Here is a 26,631-nt window from a genome sequence, read left to right on the forward strand (position 1 = left end):
AATCTGGTGATGTGCATCTCTGTAATGAGGAGGGGTGTTAATGACATCAACACCCTATATAAGGTGTGCTTAATTATTAGGCAACTTCCTTTCCTTTGGCAAAATGGGTCAGAACAGAGATTTGACGGGCTCTGAAAAGTCCAAAATTGGGAGATGTCTTGCAGAGGGATGCAGCACTCTTGAAATTTCCAAACTTTTGAAGCGTGATCACCGAACAATCAAGCGTTCCATGGCAAATAACCAACAGGGTTGCAAGAAGCGTGTTGGCCAAAAAAGGCGCAAAATAACTGCCCATGAATTGTGGAAAATCAAGCGTGAAGCAGCCAAGATGCCATTCGCCACCAGTTTTGCCAGATTTCAGAGCTGCCACGTTACTGGAGTATCAAATATCACAAGGGATATGGCCAAGGTAAGGAAGGCAGAAAAACGACCACCTTTGAACAAGAAACATAAGATAAAACGTCAAGAATGGGCCAAGAAATATCTTAAGACTGATTTTTCAAAGGTTTTATGGACTGATGAAATGAGTGAGACTCTTGATGGGCCATATGGATGAGCCAGAGGCTGGATCAGTAAAGGGCAAAGAGCTCCACTCCGACTCAGATGCCAGCAAGGTGGAGGTGGGGTACTGGTATGGGCTGGTATCATCAAAGATGAACTTGTGGGCCCTTTTCGGGTTGAGGATGGAGTGAAGCTCAACTGCCAGACCTACTGCCAGTTTCTGGAAGACAACTTCTTCAAGCAGTGGTACAGGAAGAAGTCGGTATCGTTCAAGAAAAACATGATTTTCATGCAGGACAATGCTCCATCACATGCATCCAACTACTCCACAGCGTGGCTGGCCAGTAAAGGTCTAAAAGAAGAAAAAATAATGACATGGCCCCCTTGTTCACCTGATCTGAACCCCATAGAGAACCTGTGGTCCATCATAAAATGTGAGATCTACAGAGAGGGAAAACAGTACACCTCTCGGAACAGTGTCTGGGAGGCTTTGGTGGCTGCTGCACACAATGTTGATCAAAAACAGATCAAGCAACTGACAGAATCTATGGATAGAAGGCTGTTGAGTGTCATCATAAAGAAAGGTGGCTATATTCATCACTAATTTTTTGTGTTTTGTTTTTGCATGTCAGAAATGTTTATTTCTAAATTTTGTGCACTGATATTGGTTTACCTGGTGAAAATAAACAAGTGAGATGGGATTATATTTGGTTTTTATTAAGTTGCCTAATAATTCGGGACAGTAATAGTTACCTGCACAAACAGATATCCTCCTAAGATAGCCAAATCTAAAAAAAAACACTCCAACTTCCAAAAATATTAAGCTTGGATATTTATGAGTCTTTTGGGTTGATTGAGAACATAGTTGTTGATCAATAATAAAAATAATCCACTAAAATACAACCTGCCTAATTATTCTGCACACAGTGTATATAAAGGAAAGGGTATGACAGTCATCAGAGAATGGTTCAATAATCTGCCTCAATGCATTTTCCCAACAGGTTCATCAGGAGACTTGATACAGCGATAATTCATGATGTTCAGCAAAGTGTGCCTAATAGCCAGGTGTCCATGTATAAATTTTAGTGATGAGCGAGTATGTTCTGTTAACCCTTTCGCCGAGTACGCTCAGGCCGAGCTCCGAGTATTTACAGCTGCTCGGTGATATGCTTGAATCGCTCCCGTGTGCATGATTTGCGACTGTTTGACAGTTTTATTACATGTGAGGAATGTCTATTTCTTACACATTCTTCACATGTAATAAAGCTGCCAAACAGTCGCAAATCATGCACACGGGAGTGATTCAAACATATCACCGAGCAGCTGTACTCGGAGCTCGGCCCGAGCGTACTCGGACAGAACATACTCGCTAAACACTAATAAATATCCCTCTTCATCAAAAACCCCTCCCCATACTAGGAAACCCATTCTGATTCCTAAAGGTGAATTGTTATAAGACATATAGAATGGATTCTGCGCTACTTCTCGTGAGCTAGAGGTCCGATAATGTCCATCCCCTAGTGTGCATGTCCGGAAGTGACGCGCTTTACACTGAAACACCAGATAAACTGATTGCTGTCGTGCCACTTGTAGTAATGTGTTCCACGCCTGAGAGCATAATGGCCTATATGTGTCCAGACCATCATCCTTGTCAGTAGATAAAGTAACATACAGTTAGAGGGTTTGTCTGTGCGTTACTTCAGGTCACCTGATCACAGGGGCATAATGGGGGCATTACACTGTGGGGGAGCCTCATACATACTGCATAAGGGGCATTACACCATGTGGGGGCATCATACATACTGCATAAGGGGCATAATGGGGGCATTACACTGTGTGGGGGCATCATACATCCTGCATAAGGGGCATAATGGGGGCATTACACTGTGCGGAGCATCATACATCCTGCATAAGGGGCATAATGGGGGCATTACACTGTGTGGGGCCATCATCCATACTGCATAAGGGGCATAATGGGGGCATTACACTGTGGGGGCATAATACATCCTGCATAAGGGGCATAATGGGGGCATTACACTGAGGGGGGCATCATACATACTGCATAAGGGGCATAATGGGGGCATTACACTGTGGGGCATCATACATACTGCATAAGGGGAATAATGGGGGCATTACACTGTGTGGGGGCATCATACATCCTGCATAAGTGGCATAATGGGGGCATTACACTGTGGGGGCATCACACATACTGCATAAGGGGCATAATGGGGGCATTATACATCCTGCATAAGGGGCATAATGGGGACATTACACTGTGTGGGGGCATCATACATATTGTATAAGGGGTATAATGGGGGCATTACACTGTGTGGGGGCATCATACATACTGTATAAGGGGTATAATGGGGGCATTAAACTGTGGGGGTATCATACATACTGTATAAGGGGTATAATGGGGGCATTACACTGTGGGGGTATCATACATACTGTATAAGGGGTATAATGGGGCATTACACTGTGGGGGCATCATACATACTGTATAAGGGGTATAATGGGGGCATTACACTGTGGGGGCATCATACATCCTGTATAAGGGGCATAATGGGGGCATTACACTATGGGGGCATCATACATCCTGCATAAGGGGCATAATGGGGGCATTACACTGTGTGGGGGCATCATACATCCTGCATAAGGGGCATAATGGGGACATTACACTGTGTGGGGGCATCATACATCCTGCATAAGGAGCATAATGGGGGCATTACACTGTGTGGGGGCATCATACATCCTGCATAAGGGGCATAATGGGGACATTACACTTTGTGGGGGCATCATACATCCTGCATAAGGGGCATAATGGGGACATTACACTGTGTGGGGGCATCATACATACTGTATAAGGGGTATAATGGGGGCATTACACTGTGTGGAGGCATCGTACATACTGTATAAGGGGTATAATGGGGGCATTACACTGTGGGGGTATCATACATACTGTATAAGGGGTATAATGGGGGCATTACACTGTGGGGGCATCATACATACTGTATAAGGGGTATAATGGGGGCATTACACTGTGGGGGCATCATACATCCTGTATAAGGGGCACAATGGGGGCATTACACTGTGTGGGGGCATCATACATCCTGTATAGGGGCATAATGGGGGCATTACACTGTGGGGGCATCATACATCCTGCATAAGGGGCATAATGAGGGCATTACACTGTGTGGGGGCATCATACATCCTGCATAAGGGGCATAATGGGGGCATTACGCTGTGGGGCCAGTAAAGGGGTCCTGTACTATGAGAACAATACGTTTCCCTCCTTCCTGTCTCCATAGTTGGGTCGTATGTATCTATTACAGGAAACAGAACAAAAACCTTATGATTCTTATAAAGGGGCAACACAAGACCCCAAAAGAGTCTCCGTGCTGAAGGGGTTAATGCCCCCTGCGCCCAGTAATGGGGTCTCCACATACCTCCACCTGCAGAGCCGCCACCACATATATGGCTGCTCTGTGCGCACAGGAGCTGTGATGAGGTCACAGGAGGGGAGGAGTCAGGGGTCACATGATCAGGGGCCTCAGTGGATGCAGGACTCTGCTGTGCTGGTTGTCATGGTGCTGGATGAGCTGCAGTTTATGTGTGGGGTCAGGAGGGGTTTACAGTGTGGATGTAGCAGAGCCGCGTGTGTACGAGGTGTACGGAGCGGAGCCGCGTGTGTACGAGGTGTACGGAGCAGAGCCGCGTGTGTACGAGGTGTACGGAGCGGAGCCGCGTGTGTACGAGGTGTACAGAGCGGAGCCGCGTGTGTACGAGGTGTACGGAGCGGAGCCGCGTGTGTACGAGGTGTACGGAGCGGAGCCGCGTGTGTACGAGGTGTACGGAGCGGAGCCGCGTGTGTACGAGGTTTACGGAGCGGAGCCGCGTGTGTACGAGGTGCACGGAGCGGAGCCGCGCGTGTACGAGGTGCACGGAGCGGAGCCGCGCGTGTACGAGGTGCACGGAGCGGAGCCGCGCGTGTACGAGGTGCACGGAGCGGAGCCGCGCGTGTACGAGGTGCACGGAGCGGAGCCGCGCGTGTACGAGGTGTACGGAGCGGAGCCGCGCGTGTACGAGGTGTACGGAGCGGAGCCGCGCGTGTACGAGGTGTACGGAGCGGAGCCGCGCGTGTACGAGGTGTACGGAGCGGAGCCGCGCGTGTACGAGGAGTACGGAGCGGAGCCGCGCGTGTACGAGGTGTACGGAGCGGAGCCGCGCGTGTACGAGGTGTGCGGAGCGGAGCCGCGCGTGTACGAGGTGTGCGGAGCGGAGCCGCGCGTGTACGAGGAGTACGGAGCGGAGCCGCGCGTGTACGAGGAGTACGGAGCGGAGCCGCGCGTGTACGAGGTGTGCGTAGCCACGCGTGTACGGAGCGGAGCCGCGTGTGTACGATGCGTACAGAGCGGAGCCGGGTGTGTACGAGGCGCACGGAGCGGAGCCACGTGTGTACGAGGCGAGCGGAGCCGTGTCTGTACGAGGCGTACGGAGCGGAGCCGCGTCTGTGCGAGGCGTATGGAGCCGTGTGTGTATGAGGTGTACGGAGCAGAGCCGCGCGTGTACGAGGTGTACGGAGCGGAGCCGGGTGTGTACGAGGTGTACGGAGCGGAGCCGCGCGTGTACGAGGAGTACGGAGCGGAGCCGCGCGTGTACGAGGAGTACGGAGCGGAGCTGCGCGTGTACGAGGTGTGCGGAGCGGAGCCGCGCGTGTACGAGGTGTGCGGAGCGGAGCCGCGCGTGTACGAGGTGTGCGGAGCGGAGCCGCGCGTGTACGAGGTGTGCGGAGCGGAGCCGCGCGTGTACGAGGAGTACGGAGCGGAGCTGCGCGTGTACGAGGAGTACGGAGCGGAGCCGCGCGTGTACGAGGTGTGCGTAGCCACGCGTGTACGGAGCGGAGCCGCGTGTGTACGAGGTGTACAGAGCGGAGCCGGGTGTGTACGAGGCGCACGGAGCGGAGCCACGTGTGTACGAGGCGAGCGGAGCCGTGTCTGTACGAGGCGTACGGAGCGGAGCCGCGTCTGTGCGAGGCGTATGGAGCCGTGTGTGTGTATGAGGTGTACGGAGCGGAGCCGCGTGTGTACGAGGTGTACGGAGCGGAGCCGCATGTGTATGAGGCGTACGGAGAGGAGATGGGTGTACGAGGTGTACGGAGCGGAGCCATGTGTGTACGAGGTGTACTGAGCGGAGCTGTGTGTGTTCGAGGTGTACGGAGCGGAGCCGCGTGTGTACGAGGTGTACGGAGCGGAGCCGTGTGTGTTCGAGGTGTACGGAGCACATATGGGGTATCAGCGTATTCAGGAGAAATTGCACAACAAATGGTATGGTGCATTTTCTCTTTTTACTATTCTGAAAATGCTAAATTTGAGCATTAAACAGAAGTTTTGTGGTAAAAATAAGATTTTATTTTCTTGACTCAACGTCATAAACTTCTGTGAAGCACCTGTGGGTTCAAGGTGCTCACCACATATCTTGATAAATTCCTTGAGGGATCTAGTTTCCAAAATGGGGTCACTTGTAGGGGGTTTCCACTATTTAGGCACATCAGGGGCTCTTGAAACGCAACAATGCGTCCACTACCGACTCCAGCCAATTTTTTGTTGCTAAAGTCGAATGGTGCTCCTTTCCTTCCGCGCCCTGCCGTGACCCCAAACATTAGTCTTCCACCACATATGGGATACCAGCGTATTCAGGAGTAATTGCACAACAAATTGTATGGTCCATTTTCTCATGTTAGATTTGTGAAAATGCTAAATTTTGGACAAAATAAAATTTTTGTGGGAAAAAATAAAATGTTCATTTTTTTCCATTCACATTCCATTAATTCCTGTGAAGCCCCTGAAGGGCTAATAAACTTCATGTATGTTGTTTTGAGCACCTTAAGGGGTGCAGTCTTTAGAATGGTGTCACTTTTGGGTATTTTCTGTCATATAGACCCCTCAAAGTCGCTTCAAATGTGATGTGGTCCCTAAAAAAATGGTTTTGTAAATTTTGTTGGAAAAATGAAAAATCGCTGGTCAACTTTTAACCCTTATAGCTACCTAATAAAAAAAAAAAATTTGGTTCCAAAATTGTGCTGATGTAAAGTAGACATGTTAGACATGTGGGAAATGTTATTTATTAACTATTTTTTGTGAAATATCTCTCTGATTTAAAGGCATAGGAATTCAAAGTATGAAAATTGTGACATTTTCGAAATTTTCGCCAAATTTCCATTGTTTTTTCACAAATAAACGCAAGTCATTTCAAAGAAATTTTACCAATGTTGTGAAGTACAACATGTCACAAAAAAGAAAAAAAACAGTCTCAGAATCCGTGGGATCCGTTGAAGCGTTCCAGAGTTATTACCTCATAAAGTGACAGTGGTCAGAATTGAAAAAAAATGGCCTGGTCAATAACCCACAAAAGTGGCTCAGTCCTTAAGGGGTTAAATGGAGTATAATTACTATTATAGCGCCACTAATTCCTTGGCGCTTTACATGTGTAAAAGGGTATACATAGCAAACAACGAGTACAATAATTTGAACAAAAATTAGTCACCGACTGGTACAGGAGGAGAGAGAACCCTGCCAGCGAGGGCTCACAATCTACAAAGGATGGGTGAGTACAGTAGGTGAGGGAATATTTGACACGTTCCCTAAAAATTTATGGATTAGTATTGCAGTAATATCTGATATGTCTGATGACCACGGTTTTAGGTACTGGCCTTGTAGTATGGTATTGGTCAGCGACCAAGTGTGAATAGTTTGGAACAACACACAACTGCCAGACTTTAAATGGAGTATAAAGAACGCCTTGTAAACACCACAACACACGGCTCTACTTCGTACACCTCGTACACGCACGGCTCCGCTCTGTACACCTCGTACACGTAAAGCTCTACTACGTACGCCTTGTACACGCACGGCTATGCACACCTCGTACACGCACGGCTCCGCTTCGCACCCCTTGTACATGCTGTGACGGATCAGCTATTGGGTAGGCGCAGTTTCACACAGGAATGCAGCCTGCAGGTTCAAAATCAAACTGGTGGTTTATTAAATGTCCATAAACCAACCAGGAAAACAAAACATAACAGTCTTTTTTCTGGAACAAAAAGGTATAACAGAACAAAGCTCAAAATAACCAGTCCATATGCAGCACGCTTCACCCATTTAAATGTAGTGCTTTTCTCTGCCTCCAGAAGACTCTGAGCAGCACATGCAAGGTCTGCTCACCTTGCACAACACACAGCACACTGAGACAGGTGCAGCTGTCTTAACCTTCCGTCAGGGGCAATATGTTTCATAACGAGTTTAGGGGCATTGTGCATGTCAGGCACAGGCTAGAAAATTGGCTATATTTTCCTTTTTTTAAAATTTCAATGCTCTAAAAGTGATCAGTTACCTTAATAAGAATGTAATAAATGAGAATACACATAATCACACAGCCTTTAAAGTTAGGAAGGTACTGGGAGGAGGGTGTTTCCCAGACAAACCACTGAAAATAGAGAAATGAAACTAAGTGAGCTGCGCCTGTCAGATCAGTTGCCCCTGACGGAGGGTTAAATCAGGCCTTATAAGACCTGGACTGGAGGTAAGTGAGCAGCTGTTCCCCTCCCTCAGCTTTTTCAGCTGCTCGTAAAACCCGGCACTTTAATCCGGGCCCATTAACTACCTCTCAGCACTATGTGTGCTGGAGCCAGCTTCTTCGGGTCATACATCACCGAAGCTTGGTACTTCGGGGACACATACCTTCCGTCCACGACCTGTCCGGTAGCAACCTTACATACCCCCCTTCTACCCAAAGCGGGGGCCTTGGCACCTTCTGCCACCATACAATAGACCCTTGACAGGGCATCAGCATTCCCATGTTGTTTCCCAGGCCTATGCTCTACCTGGAAACTAAAATCTTGAAGGGCTAGGAACCATCTAGTTACTCGGGCATTGTTCCCCTTCTTTTCTCACATTCACCGCAGTGGGGCATGGTCCGACACTAACCTGAACCTTCTACCTAACAGGCAATATCTCAGAGTGTCCAACGCCCACTTGATGGCTAAACATTCTTTTTCCACTATAGAGTAGTTCTTCTCGCATGTGGACAGTTTCCGACTGAGGTACATTAGAGGGTGTTCCTCTCTGTTAATCTGCTGGGACAAGACTGCTCCCACCCCAACATCCGTTGCATCCATCTGGACCACAAACTCTTTATAGAAGTTGGGTGCCACCAAGACTGGCTGTTTACAGAGGGCCAGTTTCAATTCCTGGAAGGCCACTTCAGCTTCTGTGGACCACTTGGCCATAGCTGACTTCGTCCCTTTCAGCAGATCCGTCTGCTATCAGGGCAAAGTTAGGGACAAATCTTCGATAGTAGCCCACGATGCCTAGAAATGCCCTGACCTGCTTCTTCGAGAGGGGCTGTGGCCAGTTCAGGATCGCCTCGACCTTATTTATTTGTGGTTTTATTTCTCCTCTACCAACCACGTAGCCCTGATACTTTGCTTCCTCAATCTCCATGGCAAATTTCTTCAGGTTGATGGTAAAGCCGCCTTCCTTAGGGTGTCAAGTATGGCTTGAACTTTTCCAAAAATACTTTCCCAGTCCTGGCTGAATATGATGATGTCATCTAGGTAGGCCGCTGCATACTTTTTGCGGGGTGCTAAGATCCAGTCCATGGCTCTCTGGAAGGTGGCCGGAGCTCCCTGCAACCCAAACGCCATCCTGACATATTGATAACATCCGTCTGGCATCGAGAAGGCCATCTTCTACTTGGCCTCTTTGGACAGGGAAATTTGCCAATATCCTTTGGTGAGGTCCAGGGTGGTGATGTACCGAGCGGGTCCTAGCCTTTCAATAAGCTCATCTAACCTAGGCATTGGGTAGGCGTCGAACTTCAAGACCTCGTTCAGCTTCCTATAGTCGTTGCAAAACCGTGATTCTCCATCTGCTTTCGGCACTAAGACTATAGGACTGGACCAGCCACTCTTGGACTCCTCAATGACTCCCAGGTTCAGGATCCGCTTCACCTCTTTCGAGATCACCTCTCTGCAGGCCTCTGGTCTCCGATATGGTTTTAGGTTGACACGAACATGAGGCTCTGTGAGTACTTCATGCTCTATGACCTGAGTGAGTCCTGGCAACTCCGAAAACAGGTCTTTATTTTGCTGTAGCAACTCTTTGCACTGTTGCTTTTGGGCACGTGACAGTGACTCTGCCATCTTGACCTCTTTCACATCAGCGTCAGGCTCAGCTACTAAACACGAAGCTTCCATGGGTTCCCTATCTCGCTATGGCTTAATCAAGTTGACGTGGTACACCTGGTAGGGCTTCCTTCTCTCTGGCTGGTGGAGTTTATAGTTGACCTCACCAACCTTTTCAACTATTTCGTAGGGGCCCTGCCACTTCGCCAGGAATTTGCTCTCCACTGTAGGTACCAGTACCCGATCCCTAGGGTTGAAGTGTCTCAATCGTGCTGATCTATTGTACATCCTATATTGCGCCTCTTGTGCTTGGAGGAGGTGCTCTTTCACGATGGGCATCACCCTGGCAATTCTCGCTTGCATTTGGGCCACGTCTTCGATTACACTCCTGTAGGGTATAGACTCCGCCTCCCAGGTCTCCTTTGCCACATCCAGAAGTCCTTGGGGTGTCAGCCATCCAACAGTTCAAAAGGGGAGAATCCAGTAAAGGACTGTGGTACCTCTCTGATGGAGAAGAGAAGGTACGGAAGTAGGCAGTCCCAGTCTCGGCCGTCCTTCTCTACGACCTTCTTTAACATGGCCTTGAAGGTTTTGTTGAACCTTTCCACCAAGCCATCCGTCTGTAGATGGTAGACTGAGGTCCGTAGTTGTGTGATTTGCAGAGTTTTGCACTACTTTCTCAACACCTTTGACATAAATGGGGTCCCTTGGTCAGTTAGGATCTCCTTAGGTAACCCCGTTCTAGAAATAAAATGGACCAACTCCCGAGCTATAGACTTGAAGGTAGCTTTCGGATACCATGTCGCATAGTCGAGTACCACCAGGATATACTGATGCCTTCTGGGGGACTTTAACAGGGGCCCCACCAGATCCATGGCTATGCGATCAAAGTGCACCTCAATGATAGGTGACAGCACCGGAGGCGTGTCACCGGGGTAGGTCAGCTGGCAGGTGGGACAGGACCTACAATAATTTACAATTTCTCGGTGACAACCGGGTCAATAGAACCTCTGGAGGATTAGTTCCTGTGTTTTTTCTACCCCCAGGCAACCACCTAACACATGTACATGGGCCATGTCTAATACCTTACGACTGTATGTTCCCGGCACCAGCAACTGCTCGACGAGCTCCCCTCTCACCTTGGTGATTCGGTATAGCAAGTCCCCATTGACGGCAAAGTATGGGTATCTGGTGTCACCCCCGGCTCTTGAGCAACAACGTTAAGTATAGACACATTATCAAATGTCCCTTTAAGAGTTAAATCCCTGAGTTGGGCAGTTCTAAAGTTTCCCTTGGATACCTCCAGCTCAGGGATGTTGGCGTCAGGGGATGCTGCCCCATCCTCATCGCTCACAAACACACATGGGAAACTCTTCGGTTACAGCCTGCGGCAAGGTTTCTTCAGGGGTGTTCTGGCTGTCATCTGAGCAACCAGGTGTCACCACTTTCCCCCACGTCCCAGAATAATGCACAGTCCCGTCCAATTATTATCAGGTGCAACAAGTCTTTAACGACCCCCACTTCCTGAGCTGTGGTGCCACAGTCCGCATTTACATCCACCCGGGCAACAGGACATATTTTAGCGTCCCCATGGATACACCGGACACCCACCACCTTCTCAGGAACCAGCCAATGAGGGAGTTTGGCGCTTATCAGGGTTACCAAACTTCCTGAGTCCAGCAGTCCAGACACTTGCATCCGTTCACGGACACTGAACACGCCTGAGGGCTCTCGCCCTGTTGATGAACCGCGCTACAGGCAGGGTAGGCAAAGTAGGAGCAATGCCGGCCTACGCTGCAGTCCATTGGCACAGAGTTCCTGGACCACCGAGCAGCTATATGGCCAGGGGCATGACAACTCCAACAGAGGATGGATTGGGACTGATTCCCCAGCTGCGATTCATCTGCCTCTTAGACTTTGGACGAATGCCCAGTGAAGAAGATTTAGTCCCCTTCTTTTGGAGCCCTAGAAAGGTGACCTAACCACTGCTTGACCACCCAAGGAACCGTCTACCGCCCGGTACCTCTCTACTAGGCCCACCAGGTTGTCTGCATTTTGGGGATCTCCCTGGGCAACAGTGGACTAAATCGGCTTTGGCAGAGAGTGGATAAACCGATCTATGACCACTCTCTCGACCATCTGGCTGGGGAACAAGTCTCTAGCTGCAGCCACTTCTGTACCAGGTGCAGAAGATCAAACATTTGTGACCAAGGAGGTTTGTCACTGTGGAAGTCCCAGAGGTGGACTCGTTGTACTCTGACTGCAAGGTTATGCCCAGCCGCGCCAGGATCTCAGCTTTAAACTTGCTATACTCCTTAGAATCCTGCAGTGCCAGATCAAAATACGCCTTCTGTGGTTCCCCGATCAGATATGGCGCAAGATCCTCCACCCACTGCTCCGGTGGTAGTCTCTCACGGTCCGCCACCCTCTCAAACACGGCCAGGAACACCTCAACGTCATCCCCTGGAGTCATCGTTTGCAACGCCCCTCTCACGGTTTTCCTCACCTGGGTCTTGTCGCTTTGGCCTGGAGGTGGTGCGGCTTCACTGATACGGAGGGCCTCCACCAGGAGCGTCATCTGTTCCTACTGCTGCATCTATTGCTGTTGAAGCTGGAACTGTTGTACTATTAATTTGTTAGTCTCCTGCTGAGCTTGCTGCTGATGCATATTCGCCTGCACCAGTTGCTTTATCAGCTCCTCCATGCTGCCGGACGAACCTTGCTGGCTGGCGGCCTTCACCCAGGACATATACGTTTTCCTGTAGCAGTCACACTGCCCCTTGGGATTTGTGCCCACATTCTCCACCAATTTGTGACAGATTAGCTCTCGGGTAGGTGCAGGTTCACACAGGAATGAAGTCCTCAGATTCCAAAGCAAACTGGTGGTTTATTAAATGTGCATAAACCAACCAGGAAAACAAAACATAACAGACTTTTTCTGGCACAAAAGGTATAATAGAACAAAATTCAAAATAACCCATCCATATGCAGCACGGCTTCAGCCGTTTAAATATAGTACTTTTCTCTGTCTCCAGCAGACTCTGAGCAGCACATGCAAGGTCTGCTCACCTTGCACAACACACAACACACTGAGACAGGCGCAGCTGTCTTAAATCAGGCCCTCCAAGACCTGGACTGGAGGTAAGTGAGCAGCTGATCCCGCCGAGCTCTTTCAGCTGCTCTTAAAACCCGACCCTTTAATCTGGGCCCATTAACTCCCTCACAGCATTATGTGTGCTGGAGCCTGCTTCTCCGGGTCCTACATCACCGAAGCTTGGTACTTCAGGGACACATACCTCCCGTCCACGACCTGTCCGGCAGCAACCTTACAGCGCACAGATACCCACACCTCGTACACGCACGACTCTGCTCCATAAACCTCGCTCACACGCTGTTCCTCTCCCCCAGCTTTTTCAGCTGCTCGTAAAACCCGGCCCTTTAATCTGGGCCCATTAACTCCCTCTCAGCACTATGTGTGCTGGAGCCTGCTTCTCCGGGTCCTACATCACCGAAGCTTGGTACTTCAGGGACACATATCTCCCGTCCACGACCTGTCCGGCAGCAACCTTACAGCGCACAGATACGCACACCTCGTACACGCACGGCTCTGCTCCATAAACCTCGCTCACACGCTGTTCCTCTCCCCCAGCTTTTTCAGCTGCTCGTAAAACCCGGCCCTTTAATCCGGGCCCATTAACTCCCTCTCAGCACTATGTGTGCTGGAGCCTGCTTCTCCGGGTCCTACATCACCGAAGCTTGGTACTTCGGGGACACATACCTCTCGTCCACGACCTGTCCAGCAGCCACCTTACAGCACACAGATATGCACACTTCATACACACACGGCTCCGCTCAGTACACACGCTGTTCCTTTCCGTACACCTTCTACGCGAGCGGCTCCACTCCGTACACCTCGTACACACACGGCTCCGCTCCGTACGCCTCGTACACACCCGGCTCCGCTCCGTACACACACGGCTCTGCTCCGTACACCTCGTACACACGTGGCTTTGCTCCGTACACCTCGTACACACGCGGCTCCGCTCCGTACACCTCGTACACACGCGGCTTCGCTCCGTACACCTCGTACACACGCGGCTTTGCTCCGTACACCTCGTACACACGCGGCTTTGCTCCGTACACCTCGTACACACGCGGCTTTGCTCCGTACACCTCGTACACACGCGGCTCCGCTCCGTACACCTCGTACACACGCGGCTTTGCTCCGTACACCTCGTACACACGTGGCTTTGCTCCGTACACCTCGTACACACGCGGCTTCGCTCCGTACACCTCGTACACACGTGGCTTTGCTCCGTACACCTCGTACACACGCGGCTCCGCTCCGTACACCTCGTACACACGCAGCTTCGCTCCGTACACCTCGTACACACACGGCTCTGCTCCGTACACCTCGTACACACGCGGCTTCGCTCCGTACACCTCGTACACACACGGCTCTGCTACATCCACACTGTAAACCCCTCCTGACCCCACACATAAACTTCAGCTCATCCAGCACCATGACAACCAGCACAGCAGAGTCCTGCATCCACTGAGGCTCCTGATCATGTGACCCCTGACTCCTCCCCTCCTGTGACCTCATCACAGCTCCTGTGCGCACAAAGCAGCCATATATGTGGTGGCGGCTCTGCAGGTGGAGGTATGTGGAGATCCCCCATTACTGGGCGCAGGGGGCATTAACCCCTTCAGCACGGAGACTCTTTTGGGGTCTTGTGTTGCCCCTTTATAAGAATCATAAGGTTTTTGTTCTGTTTCCTGTAATAGATACATACGACCCAACTATGGAGACGGGAAGGGAGGAAACGTATTGTTCTCATAGTACAGGACCCCTTTACTACCCCACAGTGTAATGCCCCCATTATGCCCCTTATGCAGGATGTATGATGCCCCCACACAGAGTAATGCCCCCATTATGCCCCTTATGCAGGATGTATGATGCCCCCACAGTGTAATGCCCCCATTATGCCCCTTATGCAGGATGTATGATGCCCCCACAGTGTAATGCCCCCATTATGCCCCTTATGCAGGATGTATGATGCCCCACACAGTGTAATGCCCCCATTATGCCTCTTATGCAGGATGTATGATGCCCCACAGTGTAATGCCTCCATTATGCCCCTTATGTAATATGTATGATGCCCCCACACAGTGTAATGCCCCCATTATGCCTCTTATGCAGGATGTATGATGCCCCCACACAGTGTAATGCCCCCATTATGCCCCTTATGCTGGATGTATGATGCCCACCACAGTGTGATGCCCCCATACAGTGTAATGCCCCCATTATGCCCCTTATGCAGGATGTATGATGCCCCACACAGTGTAATGCCCCCATTATGCCCCTTATGCAGGATGTATGATGCCCCCACACAGTGTAATGCCCCCATTATGCCCCTTATGCTGGATGTATGATGCCCCCCACAGTGTAATGCCCCCATTATGCCCCTTATGCAGGATGTATGATGCCCCCACACAGTGTAATGCCCCCATTATGCCCCTTATGCAGGATGTATGATGCCCCCCACAGTGTAATGCCTCCATTATGCCCCTTATGCAGTATGTATGATGCCCCACACAGTGTAATGCCCCTATTATGCCCCTTATGCAGTATGTATGATGCCCCACACAGTGTAATGCCCCCATTATGCCTCTTATGCAGTATGTATGATGCCCACACAGTGTAATGCCCCCATTATGTCCCTTATGCAGTATGTATGATGCCCCACACAGTGTAATGCCCCCATTATGCGCCTTATGCAGGATGTATGATGCCCCCACACAGTGTAATGCCCCCATTATGCCCCTTTTTATTATGTATGATGCCCCCCACAGTATAATGCCTCCATTATGCCCCTTATGCAGGATGTATGATGCCCCCACACAGTGTAATGCCCCCATTATGCCCCTTATGCAGTATGTATGATGCCCCACACAGTGTACTGCCCCCATTATGCCCTTATGCAGTATGTATGATGCCCCACACAGTGTAATGCACCCGTTATGCCCCTTATGCAGTATGTATGATGCCCCCCATTATGCCCCTTATGCAGTATGGATGATGCCCTCACACAGTGTAATGCCCCCATTATGCCCCTTATACAGTATGTATGATGCCCCCACACAGTGTAATGCCCCTATTATGCCCCTTATGCAGTATGTATGATGCCCCACACAGTGTAATGCCCCCATTATGCCCCTTATGCAGTATGTATGATGCCCACACAGTGTAATGCCCCCATTATGCCCCTTATGCAGTATGTATGATGCCCCACACAGTGTAATGCCCCCATTATGTCCCTTATGCAGGATGTATGATGCCCCACACAGTGTAATGCCCCCATTATGCGCCTTATGCAGGATGTATGATGCCCCCACACAGTGTAATGCCCCCATTATGCCCCTTTTTATTATGTATGATGCCCCCCACAGTGTAATGCCTCCATTATGCCCCTTATGCAGTATGTATGATGCCCCACACAGTGTACTGCCCCCATTATGCCCTTATGCAGTATGTATGATGCCCCACACAGTGTAATGCACCCGTTATGCCCCTTATGCAGTATGTATGATGCCCCCCATTATGCCCCTTATGCAGTATGGATGATGCCCTCACACAGTATAATGTCCCCACAGTATCGCCTGAGGTCCTGCAGTTGGAAAACGTCCTGAGGTTTTACAGTTGGAATAATCCCTCTGGAGTTGGTTTTCCCTTTGCCTGCTCCCCTACATGTAGACCCTCGAGCATGTATACATGCATGTAGGGGAGCAGGCCTTACTAGATATTGAGGCTTTGTACAGTAATATATCGCATGAGGATTATATCAGAGGAGTAAGATGTTTATAGAAATCGAGATCCGTAGAGTGTAGCTGACATAATGACTTCATGGAGGATCTTCTAAAATTAATTCTTACTCATAACGTCTTTCTTTTGACAGGAAGTACTTACCCGAGCTCAGGGTTACTGCGATGGGGAGCCCCTGTGCCCCCTCATTTGCTAATCTATTCCTGGGCTGGTGGGAGGAAACCAAAATACTCAGGGATGATTATAAGTGGTGGCAACCATATATTAGGTCATGATATAGATATATAGACAACATTTTTATCATCTGGTCAAGAACGAGTGAACAATTTCTTGAATTTGTCAGGGAACTCAATATCCATAGATTGGGCCTTAGATTTATATCAGAGTTTAATTATTACCAGTTGCCTTTCCTGAATGTACCAATCAAGAAAGTACAGGATGGGAGCCAGGGCTCTGGAGTCGGTAAGCCAAACCTTCGACTCCTACTTCTAAATTTCCATGACACCGTCTCCGACTTCACGACTCCGACTCCCTCATACATGGCTCATGTTTAAGTGATAAATTTACAGTAAGACACATTTTTCTCAGCTAAAAGTCTAGACCCTTAGATCAGGAATAGGACAGACATTTATAGGACATTTCATAACTTTCCCAAATTCTTATGAAAAAATATTCCTCACAAACTGCATTGAACTATTGTACCCAATTTACTACATATTTTAGACGTCGGAGTGGGTCCCTTTTATACCGACTCCAACTCCGACTCCACCAAAATGGGCACCGACTCCGACTCCACAGCCCTGGTTTGGACCCTAGGGACACTCATCTACCATAAACTATTAAAGTGGGATAGCCACCACCCCATCCTCCTTAAAAAAAAAAAAAAAAAAAAAAAAACAATATCCAAGTGCTAATGTTTACAGTTGCGAAGAAACTGCTCTAATGTCACAGATATTAATATACAGGCAATAGACATAAACACCAGATTCAGGGAAAAAGGTACCACAGTACATTTTGGATTCCGCACGATTGTTTGCAGAAAAACAGAGAGATACACTCCTCCATACCTAACCAAGACACCAAGAAAAATATGGGATAACACAAGTAATAGGAACTTGTGACAATCAGAGTGAGCATATCTTTAATATCCTCAGAAAACACTAGGATGTACTTGTGGCCGACCTGGACCTGAGGGTGCTGTGTGATCTACTCCCACAATAACTTTCAGAAAGGGTTGGTCAATTAGGGACCGTTTAGTTTATAGTTTCTAAAAAAAAACTGCACCCAAGGGGACATGTCAAGATAGAAGAATCTGTGGTTTATTTAGATGTGTAGAAAGTTGTACATGTACAGTGCTGGCCAAAAGTATTGGCACCCTTGCAATTCTGTCAGATAATACTCAGTTTCTTCCTGAAAATGATTGCAATCACAAATTCTTTGGTATTATTCTCTTCATTTAATTTGCTTGCAAGGAAAAAGCATAAAAGAGAATGAAGCAAAAATCAAATCATTGATCATTTCACACAAAACTTCAAAAAAGGGCCGGACAAAAGTATTGGCACCCTCAGCCTAATACTTGGTTGCACAACCTTTAGCCAAAATAACTGCGAACAACTGCTTCCGGTAACCATCAATGAGTTTCTTACAATGCTCTGCTGGAATTGTAGACCATTCTTCTTTGGCAAACTGCTCCAGGTCCCTGATATTTGAAGGGTGCCTTCTCCAAACTGCCATTTTGAGATCTCTCAACAGGTGTTCTATGGGATTCAGGTCTGGACTCCTTAGAAGTCTCCAGTGCTTTCTCTAAAACCATTTTATAGTGCTTTTGGAAGTGTGTTTTGGGTCATTGTCCTGCTGGAAGACCCATGACCTCTGAGGGAGACCCAGCTTTCTCACACTGGGCCCTACATTATGCTGCAAAATTTGTTGGTAGTCTTCAGACTTCATAATGCCATGCACACGGTCAAGCAGTCCAGTGCAAGAGGCGGCAAAGCAACCCCAAAACATCAGGGAACCTCCACCATGTTTGACTGTAGGGACCGTGTTCTTTTCTTTGAATGCCTCTTTTTTTTTCCTATACACTCTATGTTGATGCTTTTTCCCAAAAAGCTCTACTTTTGTCTCATCTGACCAGAGATCATTCTTCCAAAACGTTTTAGGCTTTCTCAGGTAAGTTTTGGCAAACTCCAGCCTGGCTTTTTTATGTCTCGGGGTAAGAAGTGGGGTCTTCCTGGGTATCCTACCATACAGTCCCTTTTCATTCAGACGCCGACGGATAGTACGGGTTAACACTGTTGTACCCTCGGACTGCAGGGCAGCTTGAACTTGTTTGGATGTTAGTCGAGGTTCTTTATCCACCATCCGCACAATCTTGCATTGAAATCTCTCGTCAATTTTTCTTTTCCGTCCACATCTAGGGAGGTTAGCCACAGTGCCATGGGCTTTAAACTTCTTGATGACTCTGCGCACGGAAGACACAGGAACATTCAGGTCTTTGGAGATGGACTTGTAGCCTTGAGATTGCTCATGCTTCCTCACAATTTGGTTTCTCAAGTCCTCAGACAGTTCTTTGGTCTTCTTTCTTTTCTCCATGCTCAATGTGGTACACACAAGGACACAGGACAGAGGTTGAGTCAACTTTAATCCATGTTAACTGGCTGCAAGTGTGATTTAGTTATTACCAACACCTGTTAGGTGCAACAGGTAAGTTACAGGTGCTGTTAATTACACGAATTAGAGAAGCATCACATGATTTTTCAAAGGGTGACAATACTTTTGTCCACCCCCTTTTTTAGGTTTGGTGTGGAATTATATCCAATTTGGCTTTAGGACAATTCTTTTTGTGTTTTTTTCATTGAAGACAAATTAAATGAAGAGAATAATACCAAAGAATTTGTGATTGCAATCATTTTCAGGAAGAAACTGAGTATTATCTGACAGAATTGCAGGGGTGCCAATACTTTTGGCTAGCACTGTAATTGAATGAGACCATGTAAATCTTTTTCGAGTTCCTCTACAGGTGAAACCTTTTTCCAGAGGGATTATTCCAACTGTAAAACCTCAGGACTTGTATATGTGGCCACATGCCCCTACCTCCTAGATTATGTATGCACGACCAAGAGGCAGTCTAAGAGGAGTGTGGAGGGGGCATTTTGGCGAAATACTCCATGGTTGGTGTGTCAGAGGTGACAGACAGTCCAATGTTGTGAAGTACAATGTCACAAAAAAAAGACAGTCTCAGAACCAGGGGGATCCGTTGAATCGTTCCAGATTTATTACCTCATAAAGTGACAATGGTCAGAATTTAAAAAAAAAATGGCCTGGTCACTAACCTAAAAAAGTGGCTCAGTCCTTAAGGGGTTAAACGGAGTATAATTATTATTATAGTGCCACTAATTCCTTGGCGCTTTACATGTGTAAAAGGGTATACATAGCAAACAACGAGTACAATAATTTGAACAAAAATCAGTAACCGACTGGTACAGGAGGAGAGAGAACCCTGCCGGCGAGGGCTCACAATCTACAAGGGATGGGTGATTACAGTAGGTGAGGGAATATTTGACACGTTCCCTAAAAATTTCTGGATTAGTATCGCAGTAATATCTGATATGTATGACGACCACGGTTTTGGGTACTGGCCTTGTAGTATGGTATTGGTCAGCGACCAAGTGTGAATAGTTTGGAACAACACACAACTGCCAGACTTTAAATGGAGTATAAAGAACGCCTTGTAAACACCACAACACATGGCTCCGCTCCGTACACCTTGTACACGTAAAGCTCTGCTACGTACGCCTTGTACACGCACGGCTATACACACCTCGTACATGCACGGCTCTGCTTCGCACCCCCTTTACATGCTGTGACGGATCAGCTATTGGGTAGGCGCAGTTTCACACAGGAATGCAGCCTGCAGGTTCAAAATCAAACTGGTGGTTTATTAAATGTCCATAAACCAACCAGGAAAACAAAACATAACAGTCTTTTTTCTGGAACAAAAAGGTATAACAGAACAAAGCTCAAAATAACCCGTCCATATGCAGCACGCTTCACCCATTTAAATGTAGTGCTTTTCTCTGCCTCCAGAAGACTCTGAGCAGCGCATGCAAGGTCTGCTCACCTTGCACAACACACAGCACACTGAGACAGGTGCAGCTGTCTTAACCTTCCGTCAGGGGCAATATGTTTCATAACGAGTTTAGGGGCATTGTGCATGTCAGGCACAGGCTAGAAAATTGGCTATATTTTCCTTTTTTTAAAATTTCAATGCTCTAAAAGTGATCAGTTACCTTAATAAGAATGTAATAAATGAGAATACACATAATCACACAGCCTTTAAAGTTAGGAAGGTACTGGGAGGAGGGTGTTTCCCAGACAAACCACTGAAAATAGAGAAATGAAACTAAGTGAGCTGCGCCTGTCAGATCAGTTGCCCCTGACGGAGGGTTAAATCAGGCCTTATAAGACCTGGACTGGAGGTAAGTGAGCAGCTGTTCCCCTCCCTCAGCTTTTTCAGCTGCTCGTAAAACCCGGCACTTTAATCCGGGCCCATTAACTACCTCTCAGCACTATGTGTGCTGGAGCCAGCTTCTTCGGGTCATACATCACCGAAGCTTGGTACTTCGGGGACACATACCTTCCGTCCACGACCTGTCCGGTAGCAACCTTACATACCCCCCTTCTACCCAAAGCGGGGGCCTTGGCACCTTCTGCCACCATACAATAGACCCTTGACAGGGCATCAGCATTCCCATGTTGTTTCCCAGGCCTATGCTCTACCTGGAAACTAAAATCTTGAAGGGCTAGGAACCATCTAGTTACTCGGGCATTGTTCCCCTTCTTTTCTCACATTCACCGCAGTGGGGCATGGTCCGACACTAACCTGAACCTTCTACCTAACAGGCAATATCTCAGAGTGTCCAACGCCCACTTGATGGCTAAACATTCTTTTTCCACTATAGAGTAGTTCTTCTCGCATGTGGACAGTTTCCGACTGAGGTACATTAGAGGGTGTTCCTCTCTGTTAATCTGCTGGGACAAGACTGCTCCCACCCCAACATCCGTTGCATCCATCTGGACCACAAACTCTTTATAGAAGTTGGGTGCCACCAAGACTGGCTGTTTACAGAGGGCCAGTTTCAATTCCTGGAAGGCCACTTCAGCTTCTGTGGACCACTTGGCCATAGCTGACTTCGTCCCTTTCAGCAGATCCGTCTGCTATCAGGGCAAAGTTAGGGACAAATCTTCGATAGTAGCCCACGATGCCTAGAAATGCCCTGACCTGCTTCTTCGAGAGGGGCTGTGGCCAGTTCACGATCGCCTCGACCTTATTTATTTGTGGTTTTATTTCTCCTCTACCAACCACGTAGCCCTGATACTTTGCTTCCTCAATCTCCATGGCAAATTTCTTCAGGTTGATGGTAAAGCCGCCTTCCTTAGGGTGTCAAGTATGGCTTGAACTTTTCCAAAAATACTTTCCCAGTCCTGGCTGAATATGATGATGTCATCTAGGTAGGCCGCTGCATACTTTTTGCGGGGTGCTAAGATCCAGTCCATGGCTCTCTGGAAGGTGGCCGGAGCTCCCTGCAACCCAAACGCCATCCTGACATATTGATAACATCCGTCTGGCATCGAGAAGGCCATCTTCTACTTGGCCTCTTTGGACAGGGAAATTTGCCAATATCCTTTGGTGAGGTCCAGGGTGGTGATGTACCGAGCGGGTCCTAGCCTTTCAATAAGCTCATCTAACCTAGGCATTGGGTAGGCGTCGAACTTCAAGACCTCGTTCAGCTTCCTATAGTCGTTGCAAAACCGTGATTCTCCATCTGCTTTCGGCACTAAGACTATAGGACTGGACCAGCCACTCTTGGACTCCTCAATGACTCCCAGGTTCAGGATCCGCTTCACCTCTTTCGAGATCACCTCTCTGCAGGCCTCTGGTCTCTGATATGGTTTTAGGTTGACACGAACATGAGGCTCTGTGAGTACTTCATGCTCTATGACCTGAGTGAGTCCTGGCAACTCCGAAAACAGGTCTTTATTTTGCTGTAGCAACTCTTTGCACTGTTGCTTTTGGGCACGTGACAGTGACTCTGCCATCTTGACCTCTTTCACATCAGCGTCAGGCTCAGCTACTAAACACGAAGCTTCCATGGGTTCCCTATCTCGCTATGGCTTAATCAAGTTGACGTGGTACACCTGGTAGGGCTTCCTTCTCTCTGGCTGGTGGAGTTTATAGTTGACCTCACCAACCTTTTCAACTATTTCGTAGGGGCCCTGCCACTTCGCCAGGAATTTGCTCTCCACTGTAGGTACCAGTACCCGATCCCTAGGGTTGAAGTGTCTCAATCGTGCTGATCTATTGTACATCCTATATTGCGCCTCTTGTGCTTGGAGGAGGTGCTCTTTCACGATGGGCATCACCCTGGCAATTCTCGCTTGCATTTGGGCCACGTCTTCGATTACACTCCTGTAGGGTATAGACTCCGCCTCCCAGGTCTCCTTTGCCACATCCAGAAGTCCTTGGGGTGTCAGCCATCCAACAGTTCAAAAGGGGAGAATCCAGTAAAGGACTGTGGTACCTCTCTGATGGAGAAGAGAAGGTACGGAAGTAGGCAGTCCCAGTCTCGGCCGTCCTTCTCTACGACCTTCTTTAACATGGCCTTGAAGGTTTTGTTGAACCTTTCCACCAAGCCATCCGTCTGTAGATGGTAGACTGAGGTCCGTAGTTGTGTGATTTGCAGAGTTTTGCACTACTTTCTCAACACCTTTGACATAAATGGGGTCCCTTGGTCAGTTAGGATCTCCTTAGGTAACCCCGTTCTAGAAATAAAATGGACCAACTCCCGAGCTATAGACTTGAAGGTAGCTTTCGGATACCATGTCGCATAGTCGAGTACCACCAGGATATACTGATGCCTTCTGGGGGACTTTAACAGGGGCCCCACCAGATCCATGGCTATGCGATCAAAGTGCACCTCAATGATAGGTGACGGCACCGGAGGCGTGTCACCGGGGTAGGTCAGCTGGCAGGTGGGACAGGACCTACAATAATTTACAATTTCTCGGTGACAACCGGGTCAATAGAACCTCTGGAGGATTAGTTCCTGTGTTTTTTCTACCCCCAGGCAACCACCTAACACATGTACATGGGCCATGTCTAATACCTTACGACTGTATGTTCCCGGCACCAGCAACTGCTCGACGAGCTCCCCTCTCACCTTGGTGACTCGGTATAGCAAGTCCCCATTGACGGCAAAGTATGGGTATCTGGTGTCACCCCCGGCTCTTGAGCAACAACGTTAAGTATAGACACATTATCAAATGTCCCTTTAAGAGTTAAATCCCTGAGTTGGGCAGTTCTAAAGTTTCCCTTGGATACCTCCAGCTCAGGGATGTTGGCGTCAGGGGATGCTGCCCCATCCTCATCGCTCACAAACACACATGGGAAACTCTTCGGTTACAGCCTGCGGCAAGGTTTCTTCAGGGGTGTTCTGGCTGTCATCTGAGCAACCAGGTGTCACCACTTTCCCCCACGTCCCAGAATAATGCACAGTCCCGTCCGATTATTATCAGGTGCAACAAGTCTTTAACGACCCCCACTTCCTGAGCTGTGGTGCCACAGTCCGCATTTACATCCACCCGGGCAACAGGACATATTTTAGCGTCCCCATGGATACACCGGACACCCACCACCTTCTCAGGAACCAGCCAATGAGGGAGTTTGGCGCTTATCAGGGTTACCAAACTTCCTGAGTCCAGCAGTCCAGACACTTGCATCCGTTCACGGACACTGAACACGCCTGAGGGCTCTCGCCCTGTTGATGAACCGCGCTACAGGCAGGGTAGGCAAAGTAGGAGCAATGCCGGCCTACGCTGCAGTCCATTGGCACAGAGTTCCTGGACCACCGAGCAGCTATATGGCCAGGGGCATGACAACTCCAACAGAGGATGGATTGGGACTGATTCCCCAGCTGCGATTCATCTGCCTCTTAGACTTTGGACGAATGCCCAGTGAAGAAGATTTAGTCCCCTTCTTTTGGAGCCCTAGAAAGGTGACCTAACCACTGCTTGACCACCCAAGGAACCGTCTACCGCCCGGTACCTCTCTACTAGGCCCACCAGGTTGTCTGCATTTTGGGGATCTCCCTGGGCAACAGTGGACTAAATCGGCTTTGGCAGAGAGTGGATAAACCGATCTATGACCACTCTCTCGACCATCTGGCTGGGGAACAAGTCTCTAGCTGCAGCCACTTCTGTACCAGGTGCAGAAGATCAAACATTTGTGACCAAGGAGGTTTGTCACTGTGGAAGTCCCAGAGGTGGACTCGTTGTACTCTGACTGCAAGGTTATGCCCAGCCGCGCCAGGATCTCAGCTTTAAACTTGCTATACTCCTTAGAATCCTGCAGTGCCAGATCAAAATACGCCTTCTGTGGTTCCCCGATCAGATATGGCGCAAGATCCTCCACCCACTGCTCCGGTGGTAGTCTCTCACGGTCCGCCACCCTCTCAAACACGGCCAGGAACACCTCAACGTCATCCCCTGGAGTCATCGTTTGCAACGCCCCTCTCACGGTTTTCCTCACCTGGGTCTTGTCGCTTTGGCCTGGAGGTGGTGCGGCTTCACTGATACGGAGGGCCTCCACCAGGAGCGTCATCTGTTCCTACTGCTGCATCTATTGCTGTTGAAGCTGGAACTGTTGTACTATTAATTTGTTAGTCTCCTGCTGAGCTTGCTGCTGATGCATATTCGCCTGCACCAGTTGCTTTATCAGCTCCTCCATGCTGCCGGACGAACCTTGCTGGCTGGCGGCCTTCACCCAGGACATATACGTTTTCCTGTAGCAGTCACACTGCCCCTTGGGATTTGTGCCCACATTCTCCACCAATTTGTGACAGATTAGCTCTCGGGTAGGTGCAGGTTCACACAGGAATGAAGTCCTCAGATTCCAAAGCAAACTGGTGGTTTATTAAATGTGCATAAACCAACCAGGAAAACAAAACATAACAGACTTTTTCTGGCACAAAAGGTATAATAGAACAAAATTCAAAATAACCCATCCATATGCAGCACGGCTTCAGCCGTTTAAATATAGTACTTTTCTCTGTCTCCAGCAGACTCTGAGCAGCACATGCAAGGTCTGCTCACCTTGCACAACACACAACACACTGAGACAGGCGCAGCTGTCTTAAATCAGGCCCTCCAAGACCTGGACTGGAGGTAAGTGAGCAGCTGATCCCGCCGAGCTCTTTCAGCTGCTCTTAAAACCCGACCCTTTAATCTGGGCCCATTAACTCGCTCAAAGCATTATGTGTGCTGGAGCCTGCTTCTCCGGGTCCTACATCACCGAAGCTTGGTACTTCAGGGACACATACCTCCCGTCCACGACCTGTCCGGCAGCAACCTTACAGCGCACAGATACCCACACCTCGTACACGCACGACTCTGCTCCATAAACCTCGCTCACACGCTGTTCCTCTCCCCCAGCTTTTTCAGCTGCTCGTAAAACCCGGCCCTTTAATCTGGGCCCATTAACTCCCTCTCAGCACTATGTGTGCTGGAGCCTGCTTCTCCGGGTCCTACATCACCGAAGCTTGGTACTTCAGGGACACATATCTCCCGTCCACGACCTGTCCGGCAGCAACCTTACAGCGCACAGATACGCACACCTCGTACACGCACGGCTCTGCTCCATAAACCTCGCTCACACGCTGTTCCTCTCCCCCAGCTTTTTCAGCTGCTCGTAAAACCCGGCCCTTTAATCCGGGCCCATTAACTCCCTCTCAGCACTATGTGTGCTGGAGCCTGCTTCTCCGGGTCCTACATCACCGAAGCTTGGTACTTCGGGGACACATACCTCTCGTCCACGACCTGTCCAGCAGCCACCTTACAGCACACAGATATGCACACTTCATACACACACGGCTCCGCTCAGTACACACGCTGTTCCTTTCCGTACACCTTCTACGCGAGCGGCTCCACTCCGTACACCTCGTACACACACGGCTCCGCTCCGTACGCCTCGTACACACCCGGCTCCGCTCCGTACACACACGGCTCTGCTCCGTACACCTCGTACACACGTGGCTTTGCTCCGTACACCTCGTACACACGCGGCTCC

Source organism: Phyllobates terribilis, unplaced genomic scaffold, assembly GCF_046119375.1.
Source record: "Phyllobates terribilis strain yellow unplaced genomic scaffold, ASM4611937v1 Scaffold_754__1_contigs__length_715743, whole genome shotgun sequence".
NCBI classification, from domain to species: domain Eukaryota; kingdom Metazoa; phylum Chordata; class Amphibia; order Anura; family Dendrobatidae; genus Phyllobates; species Phyllobates terribilis.